Raw genomic sequence first — 11,141 nt, 5'->3', positions numbered from 1 at the left:
AACCGGTGGAAGGAACAATATATAACTACTCCACAAGTAAGGAGAAAGTGGCACACTGAAAAGCTTAATCTTAAACCTGGTGATGTGCTCATGAAAGATTGCCAGACACTAAGGAATATGTGGCCTTTAGGTTTGATCACCAAAGTACTGCCAAGCAAGGATAATTGTGTCCGTAAGGTCGAGGTTAAGATCTTTCAACAGAATGAGGCTAAAGTACTCTTGAGACCAGTGACCGAACTTATTCTGTTGCTTTCTACGGAGGACTCTGTTAGTGACATCACTTGATGTCAGGCGTGGAGTGTTCTGTCCACCAGATGTATTGCTGATGTTTTATACTGGTTATTTGTACCTGTGTTGTTAAATTTACATGCAAATGTGTAATTTACTTAAGACAATCATATGTGGTGCGCAGGCTCCATCTAGCGTTCCTTTTTGGTATTGCTGCAGTTCTGTTCTTAATTGTTTATTTGTATGTGTAACTAAGGAAGTTGTCAGCAAGCAGGGAATTCTGGGTAGAATCTTAGCAGGAAGTGAAACAGCCACCATTTTGTGAGAAGACATTCAGGAAACAACACATGTATTTCTCTATCTATCGCCATCACCCCTTAGAGAACTTAAAAATTTCACCTGGCTTGTTCTAATAAAACTGAGATCAAAGAAATATGGTATCTACAGTTATTGGGATGAGAAGGTTTAGCTAGCTGTCCCAGAGACAGAACATTCAGCACTGCTGCAGGATGTCCTTCTACCAGCGGAGATGGCTGGACTCGCTGGGGCTGGTGTGGTGAGCTGTATGTCGTGCTAGGCCACAATCTTCTTGCACAGCAGTGGAGTGGTGCTCACACGGTGGGATACAGGAAGCAAGAGAGCGTGGGCCTGGTCCGCAGATCCCTATATAGTCTCTAGCACAATTCCCCTGCAGAGCAGACGGTCTGCTGGGAGATGCAGTTCACAGTCAATTCTGCAACTAAAACTTTAAAATAGCTGGCAGAGAAATATCTTTATTTTAGGGCAGGGGTCTCAAAGTACCGGGTTCAAACGGCCCACAGGCAGGGCCGATCCTAGGCGGGTGGCAGCAGCTAGGAGTTTTCGCTCTCTGTCTCCTCTCCCCCTCATGCTGCTGCTGCAGCCCAGCGCACAATACAGGAGAGCAGAGCGCAGGGAGGATCAGCCCATTACCCCACCCACCTGTTGAGAAATGCCCCCATCCAGGGCCGTCTTTACCGCGGGACAAAAGGGGCAGCTGCCCAGGGCCCAGTCATTGTTGGGGGGCCCAAAGCAGCTGCCCCTTTAATCCCACAGTGCCCGCCAGGGTTTTGTTTTAGCCAGAGTTTAGTCACCTCCGGCGCTGCTCAGTTCTGTCTCTGTATTTACAAATGACAGCGCTCCTGGACGGACACACCTTGAATACTCTGCAGCTCCACTCTCTGATATTTTTTAAGTGGTGGGAGAGGAACTGGGGGGAGCTCTGAACTGGAGAAGAGATCTTTGTACTGTGGGGGGGGATGTACACAGCGCACCCCAAGCACAGCGCACCCCTCAGCCCTGCACTCCACACACAGAGCACCCCTCAGCCCTGCACTCCACACACAGTGCACCCCTCCGCCCTGCACTCCGTGCACCCCTCCGCTGTGCACTCTACGCACACCTCAGCCCTGCGCACACCTCAGCCCTGCACTCCGCGCACACCTCTGCCCTGCCCTCAGGCACACACTTCAACCCTACACTCCGAGCACAGCGCACCCCTCAGCCCTACACTTCGCGCACAGCACACTCCTCAGCCCTGCACTCCATGCACCCCTAAGCCCTGCACCTCACGCACATCGCACCCCTCAGCCCTGCACTTTGTGCACCCATCAGCCCTGCACTCTGCGCACCCCTCAGCCCTGCACTCTGCGCACCCCTCAGCCCTGCACTCCACGCACCCCTCAGCCCTGCACTCCATGCACAGCGCAACTCATCAACCCAGCACCAGGCACACAGCGCATCCCTCAGCCCTGCACTTTGTGCACAGCGCACCCCTCAGCCCTGCGCACAGTGCACCCCTCAGCCCTGCACTCCGTGCACAGCACACTCCTCAACCCTGCACTACATGCACAGTGCACCCCTCAACCCTGCACTTCAAACATAGAGCACCCCTCATCACCGCACTGTAATGATGTGCTGTGACCTCTAGCAACCAACCAGTGAGCTGTAATGATGTGCTGTAACCTCTAGCACCAGTGAGTGGTAATGATGTGCAGTAACCTTCAGCAACAAATCAGTGAACAGTAATGATCTCCTGTAATTTCTAGCAACCAAGTAGTGAGCAACAATAATGATGTGCAGTAACCTCTAGCAACCAATTGGTGAGGGGTAATGCTATGCAGTAGCCTCTAGCAACCAATTGGTGAGCGGTAAGGATGTGCAGTAACCTCTAGCAACCAATCAGTGAGCAGTATTAATGTGCAGTAACCTCTAACAACCAATCAGCAAGCAGAAATTATGTGCTGTAAGCTCTAGCAACTAATCACTGAGCCGTAATTTGTGCTGTAACCTCTGGAAACCAATCGCTGCCTGATCTGCTGCAGTGAACTGATTTTGAGTCTAGCTGCTATTTATTGTATGTCTCAGAGTGTGGGGCTTGGGGGGGGGCAAAAAATGCCCAGGGTCCAATTAATATTAAAGATGGCCCTGCCCCCATCGAATAGTGTCCGGGCTGAAGAGCGCATGTGCAACGCATGCGCTGTACATATATCACAACAGCTGATTTTTCCATCAGCTGTTGTGACGGCGAGACAGCGCAGGCGCACAATAGCCGACAGAATTTTTTTTCTGTGAGATTGTGCCCCGCGCTCCCATGGTGAGTTTATGTCCATGATGGGTGGATTTCTACACGTTGTGGGCGGATTTATGGGCACTTGGGGGCGGAATTACATGTCCAGTGCTGCAAAAAATAAAACTTTCTGATAAGCGGATTTCTTCATTTCTTGTGGGCGGATTTCTGGGCACTTTGGAGAGCAATTAGATGGCCAGTGCTGCAAAAAAATAATAAATAAATAAAATAATAAAATTTTTTGCAGCACTGGACATGTAATTCCACCCCCAATTGCCCATAAATCCACCCACAACATGTAGAAATCCGCTCATCATGGACATGAACTCGCCAGGGGAGTGCGGGGCACAATCTGACAGAAAAAAAAATTCTATTGTGCGCCTGCGCCGTCTCGCCGCCACAACAGCTGATGGTAAAATCAGCTGTTGTGATGTTACGTACAGCGCATGTGATGCGCATGTGCCCTTCAGCCCTGGCACTATTTGATGGGGGGCATTTCTCGACAGAACACCTGCACGAACTGCGCATGCACCGCACATAATACCACAACAGCTGTTGTGTCGGCGAGACGGCGCCTGCGCACAATAACCGACTGAAGACATTTTTCAGTCAGATTGTGCCGAGGCACGTACATGAAGGTGAGGGGCGGAATTTAAAATGAAGGGGGCGGATGTTTTCATTGAAGGCCAGTGCTGATCTAACATGAAGGGGGTGGATGTTTTCAAGGATGGCCACTGCTGCAAAGATGGGGGAAGAATTTTAAATGTTTAGCTAGCTAAATAGGCCCTCCAGGAAGAATAGCAGATAAAGATTTGTTTAGCAGATTTGTTTGGGCATCGGTAAAAATTCTGCCCCATCTTTGCAGCACTAGCCATCATTGAAAACATCCGCGCCCTGTATGTTAAATTCCACCCCTCACCTACACGCACACTCCTCGGCAGTGCGAGGCACAATCTGATCCGATCGTAAAATCAGCTGTTGTGCTATTACGTATGGCACATTCACAATTCATCCTGGGCACCATTCGATAGCGAGCACTTCTCGACAGAACACTGGCACTGGATCCAGGGTCCTGCCGCCACCTCAGCGCGGAAGATTGTGGCATTCTCAGGGTGCCCTGCCACTAGGCCTGCAGTGAAGCCAGGACCTGATAGGAGGACAGGACAGGACCTGATAGGAGGCAGAAGATCAGGCCACCAGCTGACTGCCAGGAGGAGAGGTAAGTGAGCCATCACACAGAGGCTGAGCAAAGTCCTTAGTTGCGTGAGTGGTGTTTAAATTTGTGAAGAGGGGTTATTTGTGGAGTGTGTGGGGGGGATATTTGTGAAGTGGAGTGTGGGGGGTATTTGTGGAGGTTAGGGGGTAATACTGGGGTTTAGTATTGCGTCCGCTGACACCAGTGCTGGGGGTTAATAGTGCAGCCGCTGACACCAATGCTGGGGGTTAATAGTGCGTCTGCTGACACCATTGCTGGGGGTTAATAGTGCATCTGCTGACACCAGTGCTGGGGGTTAATAGTGCGTCTGCTGACACCAATGCTGGGGGTTAATAGTGGGTCCGCTGACACCAATGCTGGGGGTTAATAGTGCGTCCGCTGACACCAGTGCTTGGGGGTTCATATTGCGTCCGCTGACACCAATGCTGGGGAAAGGACAGTTTGCATGCGGCCCCCATTGGATGTGAAAATTTGTCCTGTGGCCCTCAGGTAATTTGAGTTTGAGACCCCTGTTTTAGAGTCTTGTTTGTCATGATGACTACAGGATAGCTTAGGTCTGGTAAGAACTGGTTTTGAAATTATGTCTTCAGACAAAGTCAAAACGTCAGCATTAAATAGTTTAAATTATGTCTGAGATGCTATATGTTTATATAGGAATTATGCCTCATGTGATGAACTCTGTCCTCCCTCCCTCCTTTTTTTTGTGCAATATTCTTTGTCCATATCCTGTATAAAACTTCGCTCACCTGCCATTACATTTGAGCATTCTTTGAAATCACTTTGTCTTGTGTTCATTTGAATGTTTCCTGGGGCTCCGAGATTCTCATTGATTGTCCAAGTCTAAGCAGATTTAACCCATGCAAACACTGGTGGCAGCGTGTGAGATACAGTGTTCATCTGAGGTAAGTGGAATGTGTCTGCTTTGTTGACGCTGTTCTTCTTGCCTTGGCTCGGACAATACTGCATCCTTGTATAGTGCAAAATTGTAGAGAGGTTAATTGTAAACTGCCGAGCTTTTGGGATTTTGGGAAGCACATTAAATTAGTAGACTTTGGGAGACTGATTTGAAAATAGTAAAATAGAGGCTGTTAAGAAAAGAGCCAGATGGACAATCAGTGGAATTCTACCAACCTTTTTGCTTTTTCTTTCTATCGCTGTATAGAGTTTATTGAGAGGAATATTGTTTAGAGCTTATATTATTATTGTACATTGCAAGAGGGCCTTAAGACAACAAAATTAACAATGGGTAAAGGAGAAGGTAAAAAATAACCCCCACCTAATCCCGGACAGACGGGTAAAGACTATGTGGTCAGAGTATGTGGAACGGATTTTTTTTTTTCATAAATCTTTTCATAGACGATCTGGCTGAATAGACTGAAAGTATGTGCAGTAGCTCATCCTTCCCATGCACAGGCGCAAATGACCAATTCCATATGGATATGGTCAGGGGACTTTGTTTGGGGGATAAGAAAGCTTTCCCATGGTACACAGAGGATCCCAAGTGGGACATAAGGTACATGATGGAAACAGGGACCCCCCCACCACTCAAATAGGCCAAGAGGAAGCCACCTCTTCGGCAGATACAATCCTTGATAGTGAGTGACTTTGTTACTGGAACTGTGCTCTTAAAGCATTCATTCAGTATAATACCTTCATGACCAGTAAATCTTTTAGGAAGAGATTTAATAGGAGTCTTAGAAATTGAAATTTTCTTGACTCGAAGAGGGGGAGTAGCCATAGCATCACCACTGTTCTTTCAAACTGAAGTCCCTCCCCCATTTCCACAGGACCACCCCTTCAAGGCTAAAGACAGTCTTGATGTAGGATACATTTCATGTACCCCTTACAAAGTCAGACTAAAACAAGGAGTATCCCCAGTTTACCACAAGCAGTACCATCTCTCCAAAGAAAAGGAGGAAGGTATCAGACCCATTATTTAGCAATTCCTGAAACAAGGAATTTTAAGACCCATCATGTCGCCTTATAACACTGCCATAAAACCAGTCAAAAAGAGTGATGGATCATACAGCTTTGTGCAGGATCTACGAGCCATAAAAAAACTTGTGATTCCAATTGCCCCTATTGTACCTGATGTGCCATCTCTCATTACCTCCATATCTGCCTCGGCAGTGTGTTTTTCAGGTATTGATTTAGGTAATTTTTTTTCTCCGTCCCTGTTGACGAAGAGACATAACTACGACTAGCTTTTTCCTATAGAGGGCGCCAGATAACCTGGAATTGCTTGCCATGGCTATATAGACTCACCTGCAGTCTACTCAATAGGGCCACCTTACAGTCTTGGGCACCTAGCCATGGTTCGGTCCTTCTTCAGTACGTCAATGACCTACTGTTATGTAGTCCCTCCCAGGAAGCCTGTCAGAAAGACTCTGTTTTACTGTTAGAACAATTAGCATAGATAGGTCACAAAGTGTCTTAGAAAAAAAGCTGCAATGGTGTCAGGATACTGTTGAGTATCTTGGTTTTACTCTGTCCCATAGTGAAAGGAGAATCAGTCACAATAGAGCTGCGGCTCTCGTAGGTCTGCTGCGCCCACATACCAAGAAGGAAGTGTTAACCTTATTAGGTCTGTTTTCTTACTGCCGCCAATGGATACCTGATTGCTCTTACTATGATAACTTGCTGACACAAGCTGCTCTACCTGACAGTCCTGACTATGTGAAATGGAATGATGAAATGGTTAATGCTTTTGTGTATCTTACTGCTATGGTAACAGCCCCTGGTTTGGGATTACCTGAATATTGTAAAGTGTTTCATTTGTTTACAAGGGACTGTAAACCATGGCTGGGGTCCTTGCACAAGAGCATGGAGGAAAGCTGAGACCTGTAGCCTTTTTTTCTAGAGTAGTCCCAGTTCCGGTACAAGGCATGCCGGCATGTCTGAGGGCTTTGGCCTCTTGTGCCATGGCTGTAGAATCAGCTTCATTTACATTAGGTCACCCTACGGAAGCACACACACAGTACTGATGACATTTCAAAGAGAAATGCACTGGCCGACGCCACTGCTAAACAAGCTGCTTTGACGGTTCCAGCTTTTATCCAAGAATCCCCCTTTACACCCCCAACTTTACCCTGGAGGACCGACAGGCTATGGCTTCACCAGAAGATCTGGCCTATTGGCATAAACAGGGTCTGGCAATGAGTCCTGAGACTGGACTCGTTGCCAAAGAGGGGAAACCAGGCATACCAAAAGCAAGTGCACCTTTATTCATCTCACAGTACCATGGCATAGGACATAAAGGATGGAAAGCTACAGCTAAAATGTTAACACAAGACTTTTGAAATAGAGTGGAAATTCCATTTTCCATATCACCCACAGAGTTCAGGTATAGTGAAAAGAATGAACCAAAATATTAAAGCTAAAATAAGGAAGGCTACGGGTGGCACATTTGCCAAATGGAAAACTGTGCTGTCTGCGGTTTTAGCAGAAATAAGAATGACCCCTTCCAAGACCAATCACTTGTCCCCTTTTGAGATTCTGATGGGTCGACCTTTTCCCACGCCCTGGATTAAGAAACCTTTGGAAATAGAGCAAGGAGATCTGAGTTTGATACAGGAAGAATATTGTAGAAACTTGATTATGAAGCTGAATGGCATCAACGGTATTCTCTTCTTTTCCATTATCCTCACAGGGACCAACACACGAGTTCCAACACTGTGGTCTTAATTCGCCAGCTGAACCGGACCAAGAAGCAAGATTACCCTTTTTTCCTGCCCACTTGCGTAGTCCCAGTGACGAGAACCGCTGTCCTCATGGAACAATACGGAGCCTGGATCCACGATGAGAGGATAAAGAAAGTACCACAAAGGACCCCGAAGCAAGACGCAGATAAAGGAGGTGAAGCAGGTGATGTAAATCCTCGAAGAGCGAGTGCAACAGGTGATAAAAGACCCTTAAAAAGATGACCTCACATTTCTCACCACAGACTTTAGGGAAAGCCTTGTGCCTACTCTTATGCTGGCACTGATGGTGTTTCTGCCCATATGGATCATCACTAGCTGTATTCATTACCCTGAGGACTTGGGCGCCCTAAAGGTCATATGCAGTTCCCCTTCTAATGGAACAGTAACTAGACAAAGGAGGCAATCCCACGTGGATGGCCCAACGAACTCATACCCCCTACTGATAAAATGTTGTTACTCCAGTATAAGTATTCTTATTCTCAAAAGTCAAGTTATGATAAATGCTGGGTATGAAGTAAATTGCACCCAAGCACACTTCGAATTCCTCTGTTAGCCATCCCTGTAAACATAACTCAGTTTCTAAATGATACTCCTCCTGTAATTATAACCAATATATTGGCCATATATGCAAATAACACATGTTTCTTCCTGATAATTGGTAGAAGCCACTCTCCAGATTGGTGTTTTAACTTTAAACTGAACTTTTAAGTGAAATTCCTTAAATAAAAGGTCAAAAGATATGCCGAAGCTCACAGTTTAATATCTCTTTAAACAGAGCTTTGTCCTCCATGTTTCACACTAATAACCCAGAACTTAATACAAATTTAAATACCATCTTGAATAGGGGAGCTGGTACTAACAATCCTGTGAGTTTTCAGGATACTATAAGCCAACAATCATTTTTCCTAGGGGATAGTGTATATGTATGTTGCGGCAAGGAATGCTCTCCATGGATACTGGTTGGTACCCGTGGGTGGTGTTATTTGGCCTCATTGATTCCAGTGATGGGAATCATAGGGGATAAAAAAGAAAAGCATCAACATCTTTTGAAAGCTAGCGTATACCGCAGGTATCCCCTTAACCACTAGGCGTCCGCGCTATAGCCGAAAGACGGCTACAGCGCGGACTCCAATTGCCGGGAGGGCGTCCCTGGACGTCCTCCTGTTCACTTCCGCAATGCGCGCTCCCGGGAGCGTGCATTGGGGAAATTCTGCTCTGGCCGTGTCCCTTGGACACAGCCAGTCACGGATCGCCGTAAACGGCCAATCACAGCGGCCGTTTACAGCGCAATCCGAGCTTCCAATGACAGATGATCTCAAATGTAAACATATGAGATCATCTCTCATTGCCGGCTTTCTCTCCTCACACAGAGACCGTGTGTGAGGAGAGAGAGCGATCTGTGATAACTGTGAGTGCCGAGCCTTTCGTGAAACACAGTACAGTGCCCATACAGTGCCCATACAGTGCCACATCAGTGCCACAGTGCTTCCATCTGTCATCAGTGCCATCTGTCAGTGCCATCTGTCGTTAGTGCCACCTGTCAGTGTCACCTGCCACATCAGTGCCACCTGTCAGTGTCACCTGCCACATCAGTGCCACCTGTCAGTGTCACCTGCCACATCAGTGCCACCTGTCAGTGTCACCTGCCACATCAGTGTCACCTGTCAGTGTCACCTGCCACGTATCAGTGCCACGTATCAGTGCAATCTGTTAGCGCCATCTGTCGTCAGTGCCACCTGTCTGTCACCTGCCACATCAGTGTCATCAGTGTCACCAGTGTCACCTACCACATCAGTGTCACCTGCCACATCAGTGCCACCTGTCAGTGTCACCTGCCACATCAGTGCCACCTGTCAGTGTCACCTGCCACATCAGTGCCACCTGTCAGTGTCACCTGCCACATCAGTGTCACCTGTCAGTGTCACCTGTCACATCAGTGCCACCTGTCACATCAGTGCCACCTGCCACATCAGTGCCACCTGTCAGTGTCACCTGCCACGTATCAGTGCCACGTATCAGTGCAATCTGTCAGTGCCATCTGTCGTCAGTGCCACCTGTCTGTCACCTGCCACATCAGTGTCATCAGTGTCACCAGTGTCACCTACCACATCAGTGTCACGTATCAGTGCCATCTATCACCAGTGCAATCTGCCAGTGTCACGTGTCATCAGTGCCACATATCTGCCATTTTTCATCACTATGTCACAAAGAGTATATTCAGCCGAGGAGGCATATAATATTCTTGCGGCCGACGAGAGCAACGGGGAGCTCTCCGCTTCAGATTCCTATTCAGATTCTGAGTCTGACGTGGACTACGAGCCTGTCCTCAGCAGTGGTACACTGACAGCCTCAGAGGAGGATGAGAGTCCGCCCGCCAGACGAAGACGTACTGGTGAGGATGCAGTGCCATCCACCAGCACCGCAATGCCATCCACTATCACCGCAATGCCATCCACCAGCACCGCAGTGCCATCCACCAGCACCGCAGTACCTCGACAAAGTCCACGTACCAGTGGGGTGTCACCTCAGGCCCAAAGGGTTAGGTCCCATGCCAGCCTTCCCTACTCCCTTGAGAACCCCTTATGGCTGCCACCCAATTCAGGAGAAGCTATCATTCCCCCTTTTACTGCCCAGCCAGGAGTCCAGGTGGATACGGAAAATTTTTCACCATTAGATTTTTTCAACCTTATATTTACTGAGGACATGCTTGCATCGATTGTGGCCCAGTGCAATCTATATGCCCAACAATACATAGCAAGTAACCCAACGTCCTATTATGCCCGTCCCTACGAATGGAGAGCCCTAACAGTGGAGGAGTTTAGAATTTTTTTGGGCCTCACATTCTGTATGGGACTAACCAAAAAAAATGTATTACGTTCCTATTGGTCTACCCTTCCCATCCACCACATGCCCATCTTTTCCTCTGTAATGCCCAGAACCAGGTATCTCATGATTATGAGATTCCTACACTTCAATGACAATACCCAGTGCCCTCCCTGAAATGACCCACATTTTGACAAGCTATATAAAATTCGCCCACTACTAAAATATTTTTCTGATATCTTCCCCCAGTTATTTACCCCAGACCAGCACATATGTGTGGATGAGTCCCTGGTCAAATTTAGTGGCAGATTGGGCATAAAACAATTTATTCCCATCAAAAGGGCCCGCTATGGGGTGAAAATGTATAAATTATGCGACCGAGCTACAGGATATACCTATGCCTTCATGGTATACGAAGGGAAGGACACCCAGCTACATCCCCCTAATTGCCCAGAATATATCGGATCGAGTGGGAAAGTCGTTTGGGAACTCATAAACCCACTCCTGGAAAAAGGCTACCATCTATATGTGGACAATTTTTATTCTAGTCTGCCCCTGTTCCGAAATCTTCACAGACAGAAGACTC

The sequence above is a fragment of the Aquarana catesbeiana genome, linkage group LG02 (genome assembly GCF_042186555.1).
Source record: "Aquarana catesbeiana isolate 2022-GZ linkage group LG02, ASM4218655v1, whole genome shotgun sequence".
NCBI lineage: Eukaryota > Metazoa > Chordata > Amphibia > Anura > Ranidae > Aquarana > Aquarana catesbeiana.
The sequence above is the reverse complement of the archived record's forward strand: the minus strand, read 5'-3'. Positions refer to the sequence as shown.